General features: G+C 35.9%; 1 protein-coding gene across 30 annotated transcripts in view; it reads left to right on the forward strand.

Moving 5' to 3' along the window:
* ARPP21 (cAMP regulated phosphoprotein 21) overlaps positions 1–22,737 on the forward strand; it is a 141,914-nt gene that overhangs the window by 10,586 nt on the left and 108,591 nt on the right. For 2 of the 30 annotated variants that reach the window (XM_088166854.1, XM_088166852.1), the window contains exon 3: positions 6,194–6,274. The exons of the other annotated variants lie outside the window; for them this stretch is intronic. The gene's annotated coding sequence lies outside the window, so the exon portion shown is untranslated. The remainder of the gene's footprint in view (positions 1–6,193; positions 6,275–22,737) is intronic. 30 annotated transcript variants of the gene reach the window in all.

Consider the following 22,737-nt stretch of genomic DNA (forward strand, 5'->3'; position numbering starts at 1 on the left):
TAATTCGTACTCATGAAGGCTAATTACAACTTTTCCTCTACAAATCATTTCATAGAGAGCTGTGTGTTCAAAGAACTGCTATTAACTATTTTATGTTCTACAGTTAATGCTCAATATCCAGGCGATGAGTACTGAAATGTGGATTCTTTTGTCACTCGTTCCTGTTTGTGTTTGTTTGATAACATGCACTTGTGTCATGTCTTTATGTTGTCAGCTACATCAAAGGCATCTGTAATAAAATAGAAGCATCAATAGAAGAGCATGTCAAAAAATGTGGCGGTAAAATATTGGCACTTCTTAACAGAACTATTTTATTGATTAAACAGCACTATTTCAATATGTGGAAAAATGAAATCGGTTCTAATTATTTCAGGACTTTGCGAGCAATTCCAGTAAGCCCTGAGTCTTTGGCTTGCTTATAAAATGACAGCAGACTGAGCAATTTAGTGGTATATTATGAGAAAATTCTGTGGCATGGGAATGGGTTTGCTAACTTTGCCTTGACTGAGATCGTAACAAAAGAGGAGCATAAGTGACCCATGTATTTCTGGTGCATAGTTGAATATTCTCCTGGAATCTGTCGTTTGTTACCTGTACACAGTAGTTGGAATGAGGCTGGCATATGATGTAACATACCAGTGGTCCTCAGAACATCAGCTGCATGTACAAGCAATTTCAATGTCTATTCACTGCCAGAAAGATGGTTTTAATAAAAGGAATTCAGGGGCTCTGTTCTTGACCTAAGATGGTTTATTTTGGGACCATTAACTTGACGTTAAATTTAAATTTGGAAAAATGTAGAAAATTTCAAGTAGCTTTGCCACCTCAACAGAGAAAATAAAAAGTGTGGAGGGGAGCTAATGTTATATATTTTTGTCAAAGCTGAGTGTGTGAAGTAAAGCATACTGAAGTTAGGAGACTTACTACAGCCCTAGGTGTAACATAAACAGGAATTTTCCTAAAAATGAGTCCATAACCCTGATTTGAAGCTTGCTGAAAATACAGGAAGATAAATATTGGATTAATTTGCCACAGTCCCAATAGAAACTCTTTTCTTGTCTGCTTTTTGATACATTAATTTCAAGCAGTCACTGGCATGGATGTCTCTGCCTCTTTTGACTGTTTCAACACTTTGATCGGTTGTCTCTATTTGGCTCCATGTATATTCTCTGGCCATTTGTCATACTGAGCCTTTGCTGCTTTTCTAAGTTGTGGCCCTTATGCAAACTGCACTTTGTTAAACTGATCCTTCTGGCTTGTCATGGATTTTCATCATTTACTCACATTTTACAGCTTTTTTTCTTTCCTTTTTCTATGTCAGTTACTTGCCTCCGTTCAAAAGAGTTGAAAGCTTTGATGTAATAGTCATATGGTACTGCAATTTTTAAAACAGCCTTTCTTGGTAGATTTTTTTGGCATTTAGTTTATTATAAACGTGTTATATAAAGCATATTATCATTATTCAGAGTATACCAGTTCCCAAGTCTCTTGGACTCCGTTCTGGTATCTCTTAAGGAGAGAGTGCCAACAGGTCTGATTGCGTTTGTGAAACCAAAAGTTTTATGATGAAAGCGAGTAGACCCCGTGCTTTTGAACTTAATGTATAAAGCTCCTGTTGGTATATCTGTGTCCCTTTGGGGCCTCCATCCAAATTCAGTAAGCTCCATAGAATTGTGTGTGTTTCATGCTCCTGGAAAAAGTTATGTCCTGTACCCTCCATCTATTTATTTAGATGATTTTGTGTTTGGGGGATTAGTAGTATTTTCAATAATTTTTTGTCTGTTGCCTAGAAAATAAAGTGTAATGGAAATGACCCAGACTAAATACCTTTGACAGTGTTTTTGTTGTCAAAGACTTATGTGTTAACTCTCTGGCCTTTCAGATGGACTTCTGTCTGTTGTGAGCACCACAGCACCTGAAACATTATGTTGGATGCAGTTTACTGTGTTAATGGGCTGTACAATGAAAAAAGGGGAAAATACTGGAGTTCTTACATATGGAGAATTATTTTGTATTTCATGCCTGTAGTTGAATAAGCTTGGAAATTGCACCAAAAGCTGAAGGTTATATATTCTTCTTGTACCTCTGATTGTCATGATGGCATGGCCACAGATCTTAGTCAAAACTGGAGGAAACTGATTGTAAAGTTGTTACTGAGGTAACAATTTGAGGACCTATACTAAATACATAATCCATGTATATTTTTGTGAAATGCATATGTAGTAGCTCCTAAAGACAGAAGTAAAGGAACTATTGCTGAAATTTCTCACTGTTATGTTTGAAGGAACATGGTTTGCTGCCATTATCTGAAAGCTGAAATTTATTTTCTCCTATATTTTGTTTCCTTTTTTTCCTTGCTGCTGAGATATAGCAGGAGAATTGCCTGTAGTCAGCTGCCAGTTATGGATTTAATTCAGTTATTTGTTTTTCAGTAATATGATTACCACTAATGCCTAGTTCACTAATTGCTCACTGTACTCTGTCAGTTTATTATGAAAGTAACATTCTGAAATGAAACCTAATAAAGAAATGATGGCAGCATTCTTGACAGATGATGTATAGTAGTTATGACCTGATTTTTTGTTTCCTTTAATGGGTTAATTTCCAGACTGATGGACAGTCAATTATCTCTCAAGGAGCGTGAAATGAAGAAGTCTCTTAACCATTTAAAAACAAAATTCTGTTGTGTGGAGTCATTCCATTTTTTAGAGGGATGTCATGTTAATAAGCTGTTTATTCCACAGATAATAGTGCCTATGCTTTTCTCAATGTCCTTGGTGGTAATTTAATTCTTGAATTCAATTGTTTGCCAGGGAGATGATTTGTGATTTTTAAAAGCACGAGTGCAAATGTCTCTAGTACACAGACTTGGAATGCAGAGGGACTTTTTTTTCACATGGCCTAGGTTTAAGTTGGGTGACTCGTTTTTATTGACCTGATTCTCTAATCTTAATCCTTGTAAATAAAGGCATGAAAATATTAGCCCATGTGACCCTATTGCTGCAAATCAGATGATCCGGTTTCTGTAGCAGGAAGCTGGTATGGCAGAAGATTCTTCCAGAATGTGCACCCACATATTTTGTGGATTCATAAGTTCAAGATCTAGCATTTATATTTCTGAGCAAACTAAGTTGGAATTTTCCCCAAATGACTGCATTATCAGTCTGCTGCTCAACTGCCTTTCCAGTGCAGTGGATAGGAAACAACAGGATTGCATTTGGAAGACTAGAGAGGCATCTTTCTGCTAAATTCAGACATTAAAACAAGTGAACTCCTGATATATGGTAGACGAAGTTGCTGTAAAAGTCATGTTAATTGTGTTAAAAGTTTATGTTCTTCTGTCCAGTAGAATCACTGTAGATGTAACATGCAGTCTTGACCACCTCCACTCTTGTGCTCACTAGTTTCAATGAAGCAGAACTTTATTGTTGAAAACTTTTTTTTGCTGGCATTTCTGAAAAAACAAGAAATGAGAGAAACTAACATGTAAATTCTCAATCTTAAGGTGAGGAGGATGACACTGGGCTACTGCTGATACCTGTCTGTGAATTGTGTGCATGTGGAAACAGACTGGGCCACTGTAGACCTGTTCCTCTCAGCCCTGCATGGGCTATAGGTGATGGATGTGAAGGTCATAAAATGCCTGTTTACTTCAAGAAGCAAAAGGGGACCCTTTCATAAACTGGCTCACTAGTCTTCCAAGAGAGGATGTGTTCACTGAATCCCAAGTGGAAAAACATGGCTGTGGCCTTTCAAAGTATTTTATGGTAGTGTCAGTGAAATACTATGACATGTTTGGTGGGATTTTGTTGGGTTTTATTTCAGGGAGGGACAGATTTTCAGTACTTCCAAATGCCCATCGGAGTATATTTGGATAATTTAGGATTATTCTTTTTCAGTGAAGACTTTTAATAATCTTTATGTGTTTAAAAGGGATCTTTCTAATTAGTGGGAATAGCTACAAATTCAAGTGCTATACATAGTGTAAGTTGATGAGTTATTTACTATACTAATGTCTTCACAAAAACCAGCAGCTTTCCCCAAATATACATTTCCTAATAGGAAAAACAGATAAATTGGAGTGTTGTGAGTGAGTAGCATGAAGCTTTTCCAAGAGGAGAATGGTGTGCCATGAAACAGTATGTTGGAGAAAGATATGAGAACAATGAAAATTCACATTGTTCAAGGTTTTTTTGGTATTTTGTTTTGTTTTGTTTTCTTCCAAACTTAGCCCAGAATTCCAGCTTTGAATTTCCCTTCCTCATGTTCAGCTTTAAAAAGCATGGATGTCTCACTGGAAGGAGAGTAGGCAGCCGGCCATCTCTCATCATTGTGAAACTTTGTAAGAAAGATTAATTTGGGGAGGGAGTATAGGATAGGAAGAAAATGATACAAAAGGAACTGCTGTTAAACAAAAGATACACTTTTGTCATCATTTGCACTGCTCAATGAAACCGACCTTTAACTGTGGTGACCCAAAATATGTCTGTACAGTATGCTGGCAGCTGTATAATGTGGTAGGCAGTGAAGATAAAACCCATGGTATAAATGAATAGTCCCAGCAAGGCTTTGGAAAGCACTGGGAGCAAATTCTAAGTTGGGTAATAAAAACAGACTTGAAGTAAAATTGAACTGCTTGCCCTTCCTGATTGCCATGTTCAGCTTGCATTGATACCCAATAACGTCCTCCAGTGAGGTTGTGGCTGAGGTATTCAAACCTAAAGATACCCCAGAGAAATGCTCCTCCTTGTAAGTGAGACATGAAGAGATGGTTTGAGGAGTGTAGCCAATGCTCATCAGGCTAGTAAAAGAAATGAAAAAAATAGCAGTCCATTTGCAATACTGCATTTCTCGTAAATAGCTAAAATGCCATCACTTTACTATTAAGATGCTGATGTAGTTACCTGTTTTTCCCCATCTTTATGGTCAGTTTTATGATGCATGCTGCTTATTTTTTAATTCTTTCTCTTAGGAGATAGTGAATCTGAGCCATTATCATAAATGGCTTGTAAGTGCTGTTTCAGTCCAATTAGATTTATAACAAAATGGAGCCTATAGACAGAGTTTTGCATAAATAAAATAATTTCACTTTCCTACCTACTATCTTATAGTAGTAGTTTCTGAAACAATTTCATCTATAGGCTGCAGTTAATTCTAATATGATTCGAGAGGTCATATGAAAGAAGCATAGAAAGTTTTTCCTGGTTGTTATTACTCTTGAATGCTAATGCTCAAGGTTTCTTATTACGTGCCCTGCATCTTTTTGTATATAGGCAAAATAATTTTTTAAAATATTCTTCACTTTTGTTAGTGTCTCATTTTCATGCACAAGCATTCACTGTCTGCCACAGAGGTGTCTGTTACAAAGGGGGCGCTGGAGAATGAAAGGTACTGGAGAATGATGGCCGTGTATCTGGGAAAGGGGTGCTGGTTACCCATCTACCTCTTATTTAACCAACTTCATTGCTTGTTTAACCTCTGTATTCCTCAGTATCCTCACATGGAAGGAAGTACTCACTTTTTGTACTTACATTCAGTCGAATCTTGTTTTTCCCCCCATGAATTAGAGATGATGGCATTTTAGAGCTTTTATAATGAAGAGTCACAATTCACTTTGCCTTTGTTTGGTTTATATTGGCATATCCAATCAAGTTATGATACTTTCCACAAGCTAGTTCAGTCACAGTTATTTGTGTGCAGTCCTGCAATCTGTACCAAATTTTAAGACCCTCACTTTCCTTTGGCTGCAGTTACTCTCTGCTGGCACTGTTGGGTATTACAGACTTTACTTACTGGTTCTTTTCCAGACAAACAATATGATATCATATTTCTGTTTCAGTAGGTTACAATGTTGAAGAATTTAAACAGGTACAAGTAAATATAATTTGAAAAATAAAGTCTCAACCATGTGAAAATATAAGAGTTTTAGTACTTGAAACACAGCTTGAAAGAATTAGTGGATTTTTTCCAGCTGGTTAATTTTATATTTCAGGTCTAGAAACATGTGTTTATATATAGCATATATTCAGGGTTAGCTCTAGCCAGGATGGATTTAATATAAAAAATAGAAAAAACAACACCCATCATTGTTTCAACCTGTTGATAAGTACAAGTAATTAGAACACATCCAAAACCACCAGATTTAAGTATTGCAGACAGCTGTCACTTATGTAGGCTACTTTTTATTTTACAGGTGAAAGTTCAATAGACAAAACATTTTGAGGTGGAAGTTTTTGAAAAAGTTACGAAGTAAACATGACCTGTTTTGTTCTAGGTATGTGAATTCCCTCTTAGTGCCTTTATTTTGTGTAGAATGTGTAAAAGGTCATCCCCTTTTAGTAAGCAATAATAATTTATAATCCCCTATGCTAAGTTCCATTCAGTCTTTAAAAACCACTAGCTCTTCTGATACAGCAGTGATTCTAAATAATAGTATTGAAAGTGGAGTCTATTTATCTGTTTTATTTTTTGAATGTAAATATTTTTTGTAACAGCTTTTTCAGAATATCATGAAAATGTGTATTATAATGATTGTGTAGGCATGTATAAGAATTTAATTGCCTTCTGCATCTAGGTTTGGATTTTGTAACTTTTATTTTGAGACTATTACTTTGCATTAGAAGTTACTATTTTTCACTTGATAGGGTTTTCCAGAAATACAGAAATTACTTAAAACCAGTTGTCATCTCATTTGCTGGGTTCTGTCTATGTGAGAGGTCCTGGCTTTTGCCTTTAAACGTTCCACTGGCTGTCATTATGGCATCACAGTTTCACTTTTGGATGTTGCTGGACATCACTGAAGTTTGTGACTGAGACAATCAGTTTTTCATGTCACTGACTTATACATGTAGCTTTTGCTTAAATCAGTAGCTTTTAGATAGAAATTTAATTTTGTTTTCTCCTTACTAAAGTTTTTCTATAACTGCTATAACTAGTTTTTCTATAACTGCTCCATACCATAAGTTTTAGGCTTTTTTACAGTCTTTCTCAGTGCTGCTCCTAGGTTCATTCTAAGGAGTACCTTTGTGCCAGTTTGCATCCCATTTCCCACCTATGCAAAGAGGTACCAGCCATGGATGAATGGGTGGGACAAGTATGTTAATTGTTTTTCCAATTTTGTGCTCAGCATAAAAGGAAGATTTAATTTAAAACAGCAGTTGCCCTTTTCTAGTTGCCCTGGAGCATTGTGCTTCTCTGATCTCCAAATTTTCTCATACTCTGGATACTTTACAGTTTCTTCTAGCTGCAGCTAGCTCCAGCCAATCTTTCTTGTTTTCAGTAATACCCTGTTTCTCTGTTCCCGAGTCCCTTTGAATTTTCTGATATTTTTGATATCATGAGATTACCCATTTGTCATACATTTGTGAACCAGGGAACATCCCTATCCCTGTTCTGTCTTCCCTGTCTGCACAAGTGCAGCTTTCTGGTTATACAGAGTTCTTTGCTCACATCTTTAGTAGTTTCTTATGTTGTCAAAAATGTGTAATGCATTTTGAATTTTGAAAAAACAGATTGGCTAGAGGCATAAATTTCAAAGCTAGATTTGGTAATAAAATAAGACTATGGCAGCAGTAAAACATTAATGTATTAAGCATTACTTTGCTCCTTGAGAGGGGAGAATTCCTGATAAAACCTATTACATCAGCAGAAGAGCTGAAAGACAATTTTTTCCTACTATGGTGAAGTATATATTGAGCTACAGAGTGTTGTCTGACAAGAACATATATCCATTGTCTGAGCAATTGAAAAAACATGCATTCAGTAACTTAACATAGAGTGTGTCAGAAGCATAAACAGTCTTCCACGTGTGTCACTATCAGTCAGCACAAGTGTTTCTTTGGGACTTCATGCTGCAAAAAAATTTCAGTCTGATCTGTTAAAACAGTTGTGAATGTTTAAGTGTTAAATTACATGTGTTTGTCAGTGCTTGGATGATGTCGCTAGACATTTGCCCCAGTAGGATGATGTTCAACTGACCGTAGCTTCCACAAACCACGTGAAAATAGATGCAACTGCAGTCTAATCAAAAATAAAAGTTGTTTTACTCATACACAGGTTTATTGTATGGATACAGAAATATGTTTACACAAGTAAGCTTAGCTGTACTTTCCTGCAATTAAATTTTTGCATTCTCTGTGGTCATGAGTAGTAAAATAGAGTGAAGAGAGAAGGAAACTGTAAACATTATAAGGTTAAATTTAACCAAGTAAACTGATAGCATTTCTGCTTCTTAAAATATATATGTACCCACCAGTTGCACACATGTAGTATTGGTGTTTACAAAAAAAACCCAACCAACCCCCCCAAAAACAGAGAGTTGAAATATCACTTTAAAAAGAAGGGCCCCATCAGGTTCTTTTGTTTCTTTATTTTCTAAAGCTAGTCAAAGGCTCCAAGCTGTTAATTAAACATTCAGTCATTTCACGAAGTTAGAAGTGTCCACATTCTGGGAGAGAAAGAGATTTAGAAGTGTTATGGTACTTCTTTCTGATCAGGCTTCCCCAATAGACAGTGAAAAGATGAAAAACTAACTGATTCCCTTCAGTTCCCATAGAATGTCCTAAAGGACCAAGAAAACAAAAACGTGGTGGTTGCAAGGTTTTTTTACCATCCCCAGTTGACATCTGGAACCTATAATCTATAATATAGGAGCAAAACCAGAAACAATGAAAGAAAGCTCCAACCTGGGAAGTAATTTTGAGTTTAGAACGTGCTCAGAGAAGTGCTTGGCAAAAGAACTAAAGACTATTGAAAGAAGTTTTATGTTGTGTTATAGTAGGACCCACAGCTAGTCTGTGGGCTAGAGAGAGTTAATGAATGAGGGTTATTCTGAGAAGTATTCTCTGACCATGGCTGTTGGCTCCATCTCCCTGCAGTTCAACTGCAAATCACATCGGGGTCACCAGATGTCGCTGTAGGGGAGGGCAAGACATAAAAATAGACACACTACATTTCTGAAGGTTAATATTCTGTTTATTAAAACAGCTAGCTGTCTTTTATACCCTCTACAAAGTTTACGCTTTCTTCATTTGTCACAATTAGTCAACATAACGTTGATTGGTGTAAAGCCATTTACACCTCTGTTTTCCATAAAACTTTTCTAATACTTTTTGCAGGTGTAGATTTCTTCTTGCTTATTTTCTTATTTTCTTGGTCTCCAGGCCAACAGCCTTAGTCAGAGAATACTTCTGAAAACAAACCTCATTCATTAACCCCCTCTAGCCCAGAGACCAACTGTGGGTCTTACTATATATATTGTGTCTCTTGAATCAGAAATACATTTGTTTTATTTAAATTATCCCTTCAGACCTTAAGGTCTGTATTACTATGTATTTCTTTTCTTCTCTCTTTTTTTTTCTCCTTGTTGTGAATTGTGAGAGATTCCAACTATGTATATGAAATTTGTTCTTGTACTGGTTCACATGCTTAGACTGATACAACTATTTTTCATATGAAGTCAACAAGCTTTTTTCATAAGAGATTATAAAAATCGATAAAGTGGATGTAAAGGACAATTATGCAGACGTTTTTACTTTGAGAGAATTCAAAATAGTTGTTAAAATGCTTTGTCATATTTTGATTAGTTTTATCAGGTCACTCATGCAAAATCTTCAGTGTTTGTATTTAAATGAGAAAAGCTTTGATTTCAGTAGAAGAAGGTAGAGCATTTTCTGAATAAAAGGAAGTAAGCTGCTCTCAAGGCCCTTTATACAATCTGTGTAGTACACGGGTGGAATTGCAGCCCACAGCCACACAGGACTGTGGATTGGAAAGGTTATATCAGTAGCTTTGCCAATCACAGCTTCAGCTGGAATACTGTTAATTCTGCTATGGCAAAGAGTCAGTGCAGTCTGATATTTGAATCAATTGCTACAAGATACTAAACGTTCACATGCCAAGGAAATTACTTCCACTGAAATTGAAACAGGTTTCTCCTATTGCGTTTGAAACCTTGGCAATCCCCAAAAAAGTGACTATCCAGAAGTTAAAAACTTGAGATACATTTTTTACAGCTTAGAGGATAATAGTGAAGCATGTTGATAATAAACAGAAGAGAAAGAATATCCTCTAGAGGTCTTCTAGCAGCTTGTTCTTTATCAATGGCATGCAAGTTACTTTGCAGTGCTCTGTGAACAATGCTTGGACAGCCAAGTGTACTGTAATTTTCCAGAGATTAGACTATTAGTTATTATGATGCTAGTGGTGGTTCTCACCAAAAACAGGGGAGCTGACTCTCTTAATTATCCCTACTCTTTGACTTCATGCTTCAAAAGTTTTTTATGCTGAAAATCCTCTTGAGGAGGAAAACAAGTGTTACCAATTGTTTTAAAATACTGATTCTAGCCTCCCTTATGAAATATCCATAAGAGTTGCATTTTGCAGTTGTGCTTAGAGTTTACACCAAGATCCAGCTCTTCCCTTCTTAGTCCCACACACTGAAAAAAGGGTCCTTTACATTGAACAGGCATAGGTGGGAGGCAAATTGAGAAACAGATGCAGAGAACCACATTCACTCAGCCAAACAGAGAATGGGAGGCATGCCTTTGTATTGTCAGGGTTTTCTTGTTTCAAGGTAAGTCATATTCTTCCTAAGAGTGAGGGAGAAAGCATTTCCCACTGAATGCATGCCTTTGATTTGATGCAGTTACTAGGATATCGATACCTTTGTTATGATATTGATAAACCTAAACATTCATTGATTTTTCAGAAAGTTACAGGATTAAGAATACCTTTCAAATGTCTATTTTACTTCATGTTTTCTTTACAGGTTTTTGTTTTTAACACTGCCCAATATTCTTGCCAATACTCTTAGTTCTCTATATCAAGAGTGTTTTTTAGGCAGCCGTGTAAATAGCAAACTAATGTGTCCTGTTTATGCACATGCAATGTACTGGAATGTCAACATAGTTAATTTCTTAGACTGTCCTAAGTATGAAAATATATATCTATATGCCAGAGCCTTCAAAACAGTAATAGTCTTGTCATGGTCTGATTGTAGCCCGAACATGAGAGATGAAAGATTTTTGGGTAGACAAGACAGCCAAGAATCAGGCCAGACCAGTCCTGATAACATATGGAAATTTTCACTGTGACCTTCTGGTCTTGACAATTTGAAGGAATGTAGAGCAGAATTGCACACAGCAGACAGAATATTTAGAAGTGTTTGTCTTCTCTTTCACTGTCGGTTTTAAAGCCATTGTTGAAAAGATCCATCATTGACTTTCTTCTGCTACAGCTCTTCTTTCTTTGATTTTATAAAATTGGTGACAAGCCTCTTGCAGTGAATGAAGCTTGATTCTATCAATATTTTTCTTTAGGTAGAAATACTTTGGGACATGTTGCTTTTCTAGAAGTAGAAGCTTTATTAGTCAAAGGAAGTATGTTTCAGGGAGATGGTATTTTTGGTAGTGTAGGATAACTGGAGCAGGTATCATTCAGCTGGCACTCAAGTCCTGCCCCACTGTTTAATTCTGAGTTGTCCAGCCACCATTATGAATGCTGGAGGCTACTTGTCTATCTCAGTGTTCTTCTATTCTGTCAGTGCCTTGGTATTTTGATTTTGTAGTGTCTTAATGTTTCCCAGAAAAAAGATTTTCAAGAAACAAGAGAGACCCTTTGTTGAACCTAGCAGTTGAAATTTGGGCAGGTCTATCAGATAATACCATTTAGGAGACAGTTAATCTTTCAAATTTTAATCTTTGGTTGAATAACAAAAAAAGTCAACATTAGGCATAAGGTAATATGTGAGCCATTACAGATGGCAGCCTTTGCACCTATCCTTGGATACAGTCATATACAAATATAAACAGCCTCAGATTTTTTATTCCTATATATCCCATCAGACTAGAAGCAGGATAAAGTTTGTTTGACTTTAAGATAGTAATGGTTCAGATAAGGATTGAAAAAATCCAGATTAAGGAAAAAAATGAAACAGCAGTTAACTTCCTCTCTCCTCCTTGTTCTTCAAATACACTTACAAAAGAAAGTCAGGGATTTTTTTTTTTATTCTTTTGGGGCTTTGAAATTTGAATTTTCAGTAGCAATAGTGTGTTTGGATACTTTTACAGGAGAAATCAGGCAAGGAAAGACTTGGTCAATGGCAAGAATTTCTTGCTCTTTAATAAATGCTCTGTCTCTAAGTGGGTGGGAAACTCAGGGTTGGGGTATAAAATTAAAGATGTAAATACAAAGCTCTTTTTGAACAAGAAGTGTGTGGGGGAAGGTGGGTTTGAGGGATTTGCTTGCTTTTTTTTTATGAGAATTATCTCCAAAGCTAGAATTACAATGATTAGTATTCAGAGTTGTAGTACTACTTAAAGGGTTGATCTAGTCTCACAGGTTTAATTGTTGTGTAGTGTCTCAGGCTTTGTCTATATTGAGAAGATTAAATGGGAGTGGGAAAATAATAAACATGCAAACTGAAAAAAAAAAGAAACACACAGCAGCAAATATTGTAAGAATTACAAGATAATGTGGTTTTGTGTGTTTTGGGAAGGTGGGTTAGGCCATAGACCTCTTACCTCTCTCCTGGGGATAAAGAAAGAGGGAGCATTGCTTCCCTTTGTATTGAATTTCACAGAATCACAGAACAAGCTGAGTTAGAAGGGACCCACAAGGATTGCTGAGCCCAATTCCTGGCTGTGCACAGAACTTGTCCATCTTCAGACCCCACTGTCACTTGGTATATTTTTTGGATCATATTGTTGTAGGCTGAAGAATTTCCTTCTGACTAGAGAAGATCTGGCTACTGTTAATGGAAAATGTAAGGTCTTCTAGCTGTCCAAGAGACATAGGCCTTTTCTTGACTGGCTGCATTCATAAATGGGGACACAAAGGATCTAATGGTGTTGGTATTACTGCCCATAGCAGGGTAATACATTCCAGGGATAACAGATTTGCCTGCATGGTGTGTTACAAGTAGATTAGTGTAAGCCCTGGTTTTTACTTCATGCTCTCAGCTCTTTTTAAATACCAAATTCACCATGGACTTAAATAACTACAATACAAAGAAATTACAATATTCTTCTTCCTTTTTCTTGTGCTATTTCCTTGTATCTTTTCCTCCCTCATTTTTGAAACAAACAAGGAAATGAATTATCAAATCTCCATTAGTGCAACATTGCAGTTGACGATGAGATTCTCAGGATGGCTGCTTAGGGTTCCCACAACCATAATAATTAGGTTAAATTGCATAAAACATAGACTATAGCAATATGGAATATTTCTTATTACACATTATGTATGCTGTGGGAGTCATCACTTTTAAAATCTTGACTTCTGTGTCTTTAAAATATCTTCTGAAATATAACATTAATGTATTTTTTTTCCTTTTGCATAAAAATTTTTCTCTGTGCTCACTGGTGATAAAAATCAGGTCATCCTTATATCCCTGTGAAAAATGCATAGTAACCAGTCCTTCTCCTTTATTTAATGAAAACTGTTACAAGAAGAAATAAATTTCAATATGCAGTGAAATGAGAAGGCAAAACAGAGGGCTCCATTACAGCCACATTGCATCTCAGTATATTCTTTTAAATGATCTTGGATAAATGTTTTAGAAAAACAGTTTGAAATATTACTTCCTTGGCTTACAGGCAACTAAAGGGATACTTAAATTGCATTTGTATTCTGCTGACTCATAAGTGTCATACCATTTTGCAATCTAGAAAGCTTTTGGTTTTTGTACTGCTGTAAAATTAACAGTTCCTGTACCAAGGCTGCACCACGTAGATATCAGGATATCTGACCTGAGCAGAAGTGAATTCGCAGTGATTGCTGAAGCTAACCTTTGCAAGCTGCTATAGCAACACAGCAAGTCTTGCTCTGTTCGTTAGTCCAGTGTTGGGACTCCTGAGCTGTGGTCATCTTCTTTTAGTCTGTTTTCAGTCTCATCCTTCTTTTAAACTGTTTGATTTGGTTCTAATGTTTGAATGTTTTAGCTGTCAGACAGTGAAGGCTTCATATATAACTTGCAGGACCAGGAAGATGGATCTGAGTCTGGCCATGTCTGATGATTTCTGTTTAGTTCAAGAAGATAGCTTCATTTTCAGTGTCAACATTACTGTCATTCTTCAGGTTTTCCACTGTCCTCCTCCTCTTACGACTCCCATTTAAATCAGGAGTTTGTATGGGGCAGCGGGATTGTTTATAATCAACAGCAGGTTATTGCATTTACAATGATTTTGCTCAACTTGCTATAATTGGAGTTCAAGTGCAGAAATTCTGTTTGGATTTATTCTATTACGATAAGAAATTGAAATTTTTGTAAGGGTCTGTGATATTTTGGTGTCCAGCTGTCCTTGGAGGTTTATGAATGTTTAAGTGTCTTTATATTTTTTGTTATTCCTTATTTTATATTCTGATTAACAGAATCACAATAGGTGTTTTACATTTTTAGTCAAGATTTGACTTTCTCCCTAAACATCCCTACCACATTCTTGTCTCATTTTGGTAGATTTGCTTCCCATATTATGGTAGCTCCAAGTCGCTCCTGTCAAAATGTGGAGGATTCTGAATAAACACAGTTTAAAAAGTATTTCCCTCGTTAAACAGGATGCAATCTATGTAATTTGTTAATTCTAGTAAAAATGGCAAATTAAACTTTAAGAGCACAGTGCTATCTGAAATGCTTTAAAAGCAGTTACAACTTTATATGGCTTCACCGGTGTTATCTTTGCAGCTGCTGACAATCTTGAATTGGCGTTGGAAGGTGTACTGTTTGAGTAGCTCTTACAACCACAGCTTCAAGACTCCTTGTTTATAGGTCAAGATGGGATTTAATGTTAGTAAATCCAACTATTTTATGGTCCTATACTAGCATGGAGGTACTAACTTACACATATGTTTTCCATCAGCTGGCTGTCTAACTCAGAAGCTCTTTTAGGAGAACCAAGATTCAGAAGAGGGGTAGAAAGAAAAGAGAAATATTACTGTTCACTGGGGGTTTATCCATTTAGTTCTTCTCTGATGCAAGAAGTATCCCTTAGATGTAACAATGACATCACAGGCTTGAGGTTGATTCAGGTCACAATGCATGCAGGAGCTTCTGAGGATCAGGGCTTTTGTGGCCCAATTCTCAACTTGCACCAAACAGCTTTTTGGGTGCTGTTGAGCCTTTAACATTTTGGACTGCATGGTGCAATTGCACGAATTGCTGATGAACCTGTGTTTGGTCCCTCCTAAATCATGGATATTTTCTGAAGATGTTACTTTGCTATTTAGAAGACAACCTATAGTGTGCCCACAAGTTCTCTGACTGGAGACAGCTGTGGATCTCATTAAAAGTAAATTCCCGAACTGAACTTACTGCTAAATACTGTATTTTTAAGGTATGCAACAGTTTTATTAATTTTCTTTCCTGTTGGATTTCTAGGGGAAGAAAATGAAACTTGTCAGATTATTATGTGTATATAGTACATGCATATAAAAGCCAACGCTTATCTGTAAGAGCATTGAAAAATTACCTGTGCAGCATAGAAGTCTAGGCAATAGCAAAAGGAAAAAAACTTCAGCCCAGTTAATTCTGATCAGCATGCATAAAATCTGCTGACAGTTGAAGTATGAGATTTTAAGGAGAAGAGAGAGAAGGTTGCTCAGAGATACAACTATTTTAATTGACTTTTTTTGGAAAATAGCTAAAATACCTAGCAGCTGAAGTTAATATCAAATAAATTTTGTTGTAAAATTAGTTTTTCAAGTCCTCTCAAGATTTTTTACAATATGGCCATAACTTATACTGTCAGATGGTTACTCATTTAGTCACAAAGAGACATTTCTTATGGTAATAAATGTTTTGATATTTTAGACCGGAATTTTTTCATTTCTGTAATGGAGTGAAAACTTTCACTCAATCATATAGAATTTTTTAAAGTCATGCATTATTGAAAGTTCTGTGATTCTCTAGCAGAGTTTCTAGAGTGTGGTTGTTTACACTTGCTTCTGATGGTGTCTGCTAAAACTTGAAATATTGGTGAGCTTGCTTATAGTCAGCACCTGTACATAACAAGCCCCTGGCTGTTTTAACCCCATTTTGAAACAGAGCATATTTACTAGGGATTTGGGGCAGAGGGGGAAGGAGGGTGTGTTTGGCCATTTATTTATTTTATTTTATTTTATTTTATTTATTTATTTATTTTATTTATTTATTGTGAAAGGAATACTATAAACTGGGTGCCATAATTGTGTGATTTTGAGATACTGTAGCACTTAAAATACTGTTTGTGGAATAGTTTATTTGCTTTATTCTTCTGTATGAAACTGCAATTCTCTTTTCTCAGTGTCTCAAATCGTACAGCAGATAAAGGTTCTTAATCAGTATTTGATCAGGAGATTTGTTTTGATGTAGAGTGTGTCATAAATTAAGCAAAGCATATGGTAAATTACTTCTGTTGTCTTTTGCGTAAAGTTCTCAGGCACATAAATTTTAACATCAGAAGAAAAATGCATAAATTCTTGCCATTGCACTTTGACATGTTGCAATAAAGGATGCAAAAGCTAAGGTCTTTTTTCTTCAGGAAGGGCGATTTGCAAGAAGGATCACAGTTTTGAGGAAAACTGAGTTTACAGTGACAGAAGGGGTTATTGACTTGCCCTTTCTTAAAGTTGTGTCATGTTTCATCAGCCTTTGAAAATCTTGATATCACAATAAATCCTGAGGCTCAAATAATATGGCATTACATACAAAGAACTAATTGACCAAAAAGACTTCGTGTTTTATACAACAGGAGGGTTTTAGTTCTTGGAAGGGCAAGGTCAGCCTAGACTCTAAATACGGGTACATAAATGAAAAAACCTTAATTCACAGGTGAATTTTAGAAATGTTTATAGGGAGGAAAAAGAGAATCACTGGATTGTGTAGTTCCATGACACCAAAATATACATAAACAGCCAATATGAAATTTTAGCTAAATAATTTAGGCCAACTGAAGTTCCAAAGTACTCATTAAATTCTGAAATTTTAGAGATATTTTTTTGAATTATTATGAACTTTTTTTTTCCCGAAAAACTTTTAAAGGAAAGTCCCATTTAACAGTCTCATTTAAGGGCCAGACTGAAACTCAAGCCTGGAAATACATCTTTACTTTAAAGATATTTAGCATAGAGTTGTCTTTAATATATATCGTACTAAATTCCTACCACCTACATTTTTCTTCTTCAAATTTCATGCAATATATTCTCCTCTGCGATTTTGGTGTGTTGCTTGATGATCATATTTTTGTTTTCCCTGTTACTGAGCACAACAATGAAAAGAAAATGCAATTATATGGCCATTCTGCGTGGAAATAAAATATATTGCAGGCTCTAAAGTTTTGGTCCCACACCTCTCTCCTGTAATTTAAATCTCAATATTTTTAGGTCATTGATGTAGTTAGTGGTTCCTAGTGCCAAGTAAGACAGATTGTTTCACCACAGGTAAATACAATTTTTGATATTATAGGAGGTTTTTTAAAATCATGTTTGAACTTCTGGAGAGTTCAATCTGTATAACAAGATTTAAAGTACTGGAAGAGCTCACTATTTTTCTGATTTTTTTTTTAATGTCCTTTTGGATTAAATATATATTTTTTCTAGTTTAAATTTAATAGAACATATTCCTTGGAGACATTGGCTTGAATATTTGATTTTTTTTTCTGTGTATTCATTGCTCTTTTATTAGTTCATGTGTCATAAAGCTTTCTGGCTGGGTGTATGTGGGGTGGCCAATTATGCTTTTAAGAAAACTGCTTATGTCTCTCATAAATATATCACAATTTCTTTCCTGAAAAACGCAATCAGACATTGAAACACATTTTCTGCCTTTTCTTTTGTTCACGGTATCACAGGGAGCCTGGAATTACCCACTGGAAAAGGCAAACATAAGTTGCAACCGTAGGGTTTCTGGCAAGATCTGTTCAGAAGCCAAAGCTGCAAATCTGTGAGCTAGCATTTCCTGTTCTCTTAACCTGAGCTTCTGTCTTTTCTCTCTTGACTATTGTAACTGTTTCTGAAGAGGATTTCTTTCTCTTGCTGGCTATAAGGGTGATGTTTTAAATACCTAACTGGTATTTCATAGTCTTCCTTTGTTTCTTCAGCAGCTGATTGCAATGTGTAACACTTTGTCCTGATGCTGCTAAAGAGGAAATTTGGTGTATATCAGTATATATTATGGGATGGGTTTTAATCTCTTTTTCACATGACAAGGGAAGTGACAAAAGTTATAAAGCTTGATTTGTTTGTTATTTCTGCAAGTGAGCATGAGTTGAGGTTATTTGACATTCCGGTGCTTGGAGCATTGTGCAAAAATGTGTAATGGTTTCATTGGCTTTTATAACATGTGTTTAATCATTAGGCCATTTTGCTTCTGATTTATAATTGGCATTTTTCTTAATTTCATTTTGAAACCATGGCAACATAGAGTATGGAATATAATCCATAGCATACTTAAGGCTTCTTTTTGTAATGTGTTGTATTTATTACTAAACTGTGTTGCCTGAGACTAGGCAAACTTGCAACCAACAAAATGGGATTAATGTCTTTTCATAAAGTATAAATATGCCTATATTCATAAATATATATAGTTTAAATACATAAAAATATTTTTTCATATAACTGTTTATGTCTATTATATGTGTTTATAGTTTCTCTGTAGTATTAGGGCAGAAAGATAATGCCTCTGCCTTAATTTTCTTTTTCTTCAGAATGGCTTCCAATAATGAGAAAAAGGGCATGGGGATCTCACATGAAAAACATAGCCATTTTTTAGAGAGTCAGAGTTAAAAACAGGCCATCTCCAGACTTGATTGAAAACTGTGAAAGTCTTGTCCATATGTCTTGCAAGATTTTAGACAGAAGAGCGGTTTATAGCAGAATGAGTGTACTTAATAAGACTTGGTCTATGTAAACTGTTCTCAGTCAATGTTGCTCTCATAAGTCTACTGATGCACGAAATAAGTCATCAACAAAGCATTTGTATTCCAGTATATTTTCTGATAAACACAATCAAAGAAATTTTAGGAATGTTCCATTGTTGATAAATAAAAACTAATAAAATTATATATTAAAAAGTATAAAATCATTTGATACTGGGAACTCTCAAAGGATCTATCTAGCCTTTGTGGATTTTGTTAGAGGAGACATCTGGAATGTGAGCTTAGAAAACATGTTCATCATTATAACAAGTTTGATATGAATTGTCTTTGAATTTGGAAAGTATAATTGCATTTTCTGAACAGCAGAGTATGTGGTGGAATGTCTTATAGTATGTGGTGGTACTTTTCTGACTTTGTTTTTTAATCTTTATTGCTTTTGCTTTGGTTTGTTTTTTTTCTGGAATGAAGACTTCAGCTGCAGGCTGGTTTTTTTCAGAAAATGGCCTTAGGAAAGCAGGAATAGCTGCTATGTTTCATTATGGTAATCAAAAGACAACTTTTGGAGGAAAATGAAAGTTTTTTCTGTCAATTCTTATATTAAAGCTTTTTGCTATTTGTCTGCTAAGGCAATTCTAATTGTTAAGCTCAGGTCTGTTTCATCAGTGTAATGCTGCTTTGCTCTTAGCAATTATTTTCTTTCAGGATTTGCCAATTAAGCTAGTGGTAGTGAAAATGCAACTAATTTGTCAAGAAATGGCTGGATGAAATATAGAGGCTATTATAGAAATTGGGAAAGAAAAAAATCAGGACAAGCACATGTGAAACTTAGTGATACTTGGTCAGGTTCCTGATGTATTTTCATCTGTTTATGCCTCCATCCCTGGTGATGTTGGAAGAAGTGTAGAGCAATTGCTCATAAATTATGGGCTATTTATTTCCTGAGTGTTATGTATTTTAAAATACTCTGCAAGTAATATTCAAAATTATTTTGTTTCTTTTGTTTAAAGATGATGTAGGGTTTTTTCTCCCATTGGACTCAACTGCTTTGTATTTGGTTATTAGTGAATGATGAAAGATGGCTTAGCTGGCTGCTTGTTTATTACCTGCAATCTACTTAGACTGAATTCATCAAAGGCATGTATGCTCAAAATGCAGATGCACAGTGCTTGGGTTTTCTAGTAAAATCCTTAAGCTTTAGGAGGAACTGAGTAAGGAAATAAGTTGATATTGTAGTTCTGTGTGTAAAGTAAAATGGACATAATCTATAGCTATTTGAGTGATATGGTAAAGAGAAGGCATTGAAGGAAGAAAAATTAGGGATGGCTTGACTTAGAGAAACAAGAAATATTTAAAGAACTTCTACATTAAACTCAATTATATGCGTATATTCTATAAAAATAAAAAAATAGTGTAAACTCTATATTCTACCAAACTTCATTATGCATAGAAGTGTATAATGACATCACACCAGCAACTTTGTTTTATTAACACTGAGCTTGTGCTGGGTATCTGTAGCCCCATCAGTTCAGTCCATGGTGGCTCCCATGCTCTGGCTCTCTGCAGTAGCTCTGATTTGCCCTCAGCACTGCTGAGATCCCTCTGTGGGGAGCCCAGGTTCATTTATACTGTGCTGTTGATCAGGATTTCATATTGAAATGATAGTATTCCTTCTGGAATGTCCTCATGTTATTCATTGTCCTTAAACTGGTTTTAGATTTTCTGGAAACAGAGCTCCTCTAGTGCATTCACCACTACGTGTTGTGGGTGGGGGAACCTCTGTGTCCAGAGTGTAGTCTTGGTGAGAAGAGAGGAAATGATGAAGCAGGCTGTCAATTGACAAAAAAATACCGGCTAGAGGTGGATAGTAATGGAAATAATGCAGACTTGTATAACTGGCAACTAAAAGGAATAGACTTCTTTAAACCCAACAAAAAATCATGAGGTGATGTACAGTTATTTCCCGCAGGAAGACAAAACTATTGTGAAATCAAGAAAGCTAATTAAACTGGAGGCAATTACTGGCACAGTAAGAAAAATGTACAAAGTATTTGGTGTGTACAATGGGGTAATGGAGATGATGTCCTGGCAAAGCAGTGAGATTCTTGAAAGTCCATACAGCAAAATTACTAAAGCATCCTTCCTAGGCATCCTCTAGTCATAAAATAAAGCTATTGGTCTCTAAAGGGGACTATGTGATATAAGTATCTTTGGTAGCTGAGAAATAGAACTGATTATCTGGGAAGATGAGTTTCAGTCCCTCTTCCCATTTGAATTGTGTATTTGCCCATGCTGACTATTGTTTTCATTAGGGGATTTAAGGAAAATTACTTCAGTGTATTTGAGGGAGACCTGTGTGCATTGAGGATGGCTAGGAACCTCGCTGTCTCTCTCCTTGGACTCACAAGTGTTGTGCTGTTTTCCACCACCCAACAGTGAGACCAGTTAATTTAATGACTTTGATTTTAGGGAAATTTGTCAGGTTTTGTTGGGGAATGAGAAAACATTTGTCATATGCGTTTGAAATGCATGAAACGATGTTGAAGGCTGTTCTAAAGCAAACAACTCATTCCAGAAGTGCTAATTTGTACATTTGATTAGCTTGTTAAAAGTTTGGGTGTTGCTCAGTTCCTACTGAAGTTGTGTGATTGACATTTATTAGCCAAATCACTGATCATTTTGACAGAAAAAAAAGCTTTTTTTTCCCAAGACTTTTCTTAAGTATTAAAACAAAGCAGCCTCTCCCCATAGGCCATCTATATTTATTTTTCTAGGTAAAGCTTCTAGCTTTACAGAAATACAACAAGCTGGAAGGAACATAATTATTACTTGGCTGAAGATGATAACATTGACGTGAGGTCATCTGACAGGGGATTAAAGTGGAAAAATATTGGTAACAATCTGTTAGAAACAAGAGGATCTCTTTGAAAAAAGGAATCAGGTGTAAACCACAAAAAGTTGATTTGGTTTTGGGATTTTTGTTTGGTTGCTAAACTGTACTTGAGAATCCTTGCTGTTATTTGTAAATACTGGTTTTCACATGCAGATGGAGATGAAAGCCAGTGCCATTCCAAGATAGATGTTTCAGCTGGGAGGCTGCTCCATATCATCTGGTTGCCTCTTTTAAGAGACAGTTGTTTTTTGTATAGGATTTGAGATCTAGTTCAGTGTGTTTCAAACTGCCCTGTTTTCATTAAATTTGGCTACCACTGCCACTGATGGTTGATTTCTGGCCTGTTTAAGCTGGGTCAGGGGCCTCTGCACCATAGTTTGTATGCAGATGCTCATGTTTTTTTAACTCATGGGAAAAAATATGATCTGCTGACAGTCTCTGGTAAAGTGCCATCAGTAAATGAGTGTAAATAACCTTTTATTTGCAAAAGTCTGTGGCATGTAGGAGCAGAAAATGTAGGACAAAATGTTTTTTAAGTGATGATGAAGAGGGGACAATGTGAGGAGGAGGAAAATAAAATAAGACATCAAACACTTCCATTAAAATATTTTTGCACTGTTTTTTTAAGGTTTAGTCTTCAGTCTTGTAACGACCAGTGAGCCTGTAGGATTCCGTGCATTTCACAGCCTTAAGGTTGGGGGGTTTTTTTCATACTAAAGCATTTTGATATGAAAACTGGTATGAACTGTTATCCTGCGATGCTAATACAGTGCAGCAAGCTTGGGTTCCAAGTGCATTTGTGTATTTCTTTGGGAGATGTGGGAAAACAGTAAAAAGGAGCACGTAGTGTAATGGTGTAAAGATTAGGACTAGGACTAGTCCTAAAGACTGGGAGATGGACAACTGAGTAGTAGTGTGTTTGATCTGAAACTGTAGGATTTATTTTACCTGCCTTTTTTGTGTTTGGTAGTGGTGTTGTTTGGATTTTTTTGTTGATTT

This window comes from Sturnus vulgaris, chromosome 1, assembly GCF_052056855.1.
Source record: "Sturnus vulgaris isolate bStuVul1 chromosome 1, bStuVul1.hap1, whole genome shotgun sequence".
NCBI classification, from domain to species: domain Eukaryota; kingdom Metazoa; phylum Chordata; class Aves; order Passeriformes; family Sturnidae; genus Sturnus; species Sturnus vulgaris.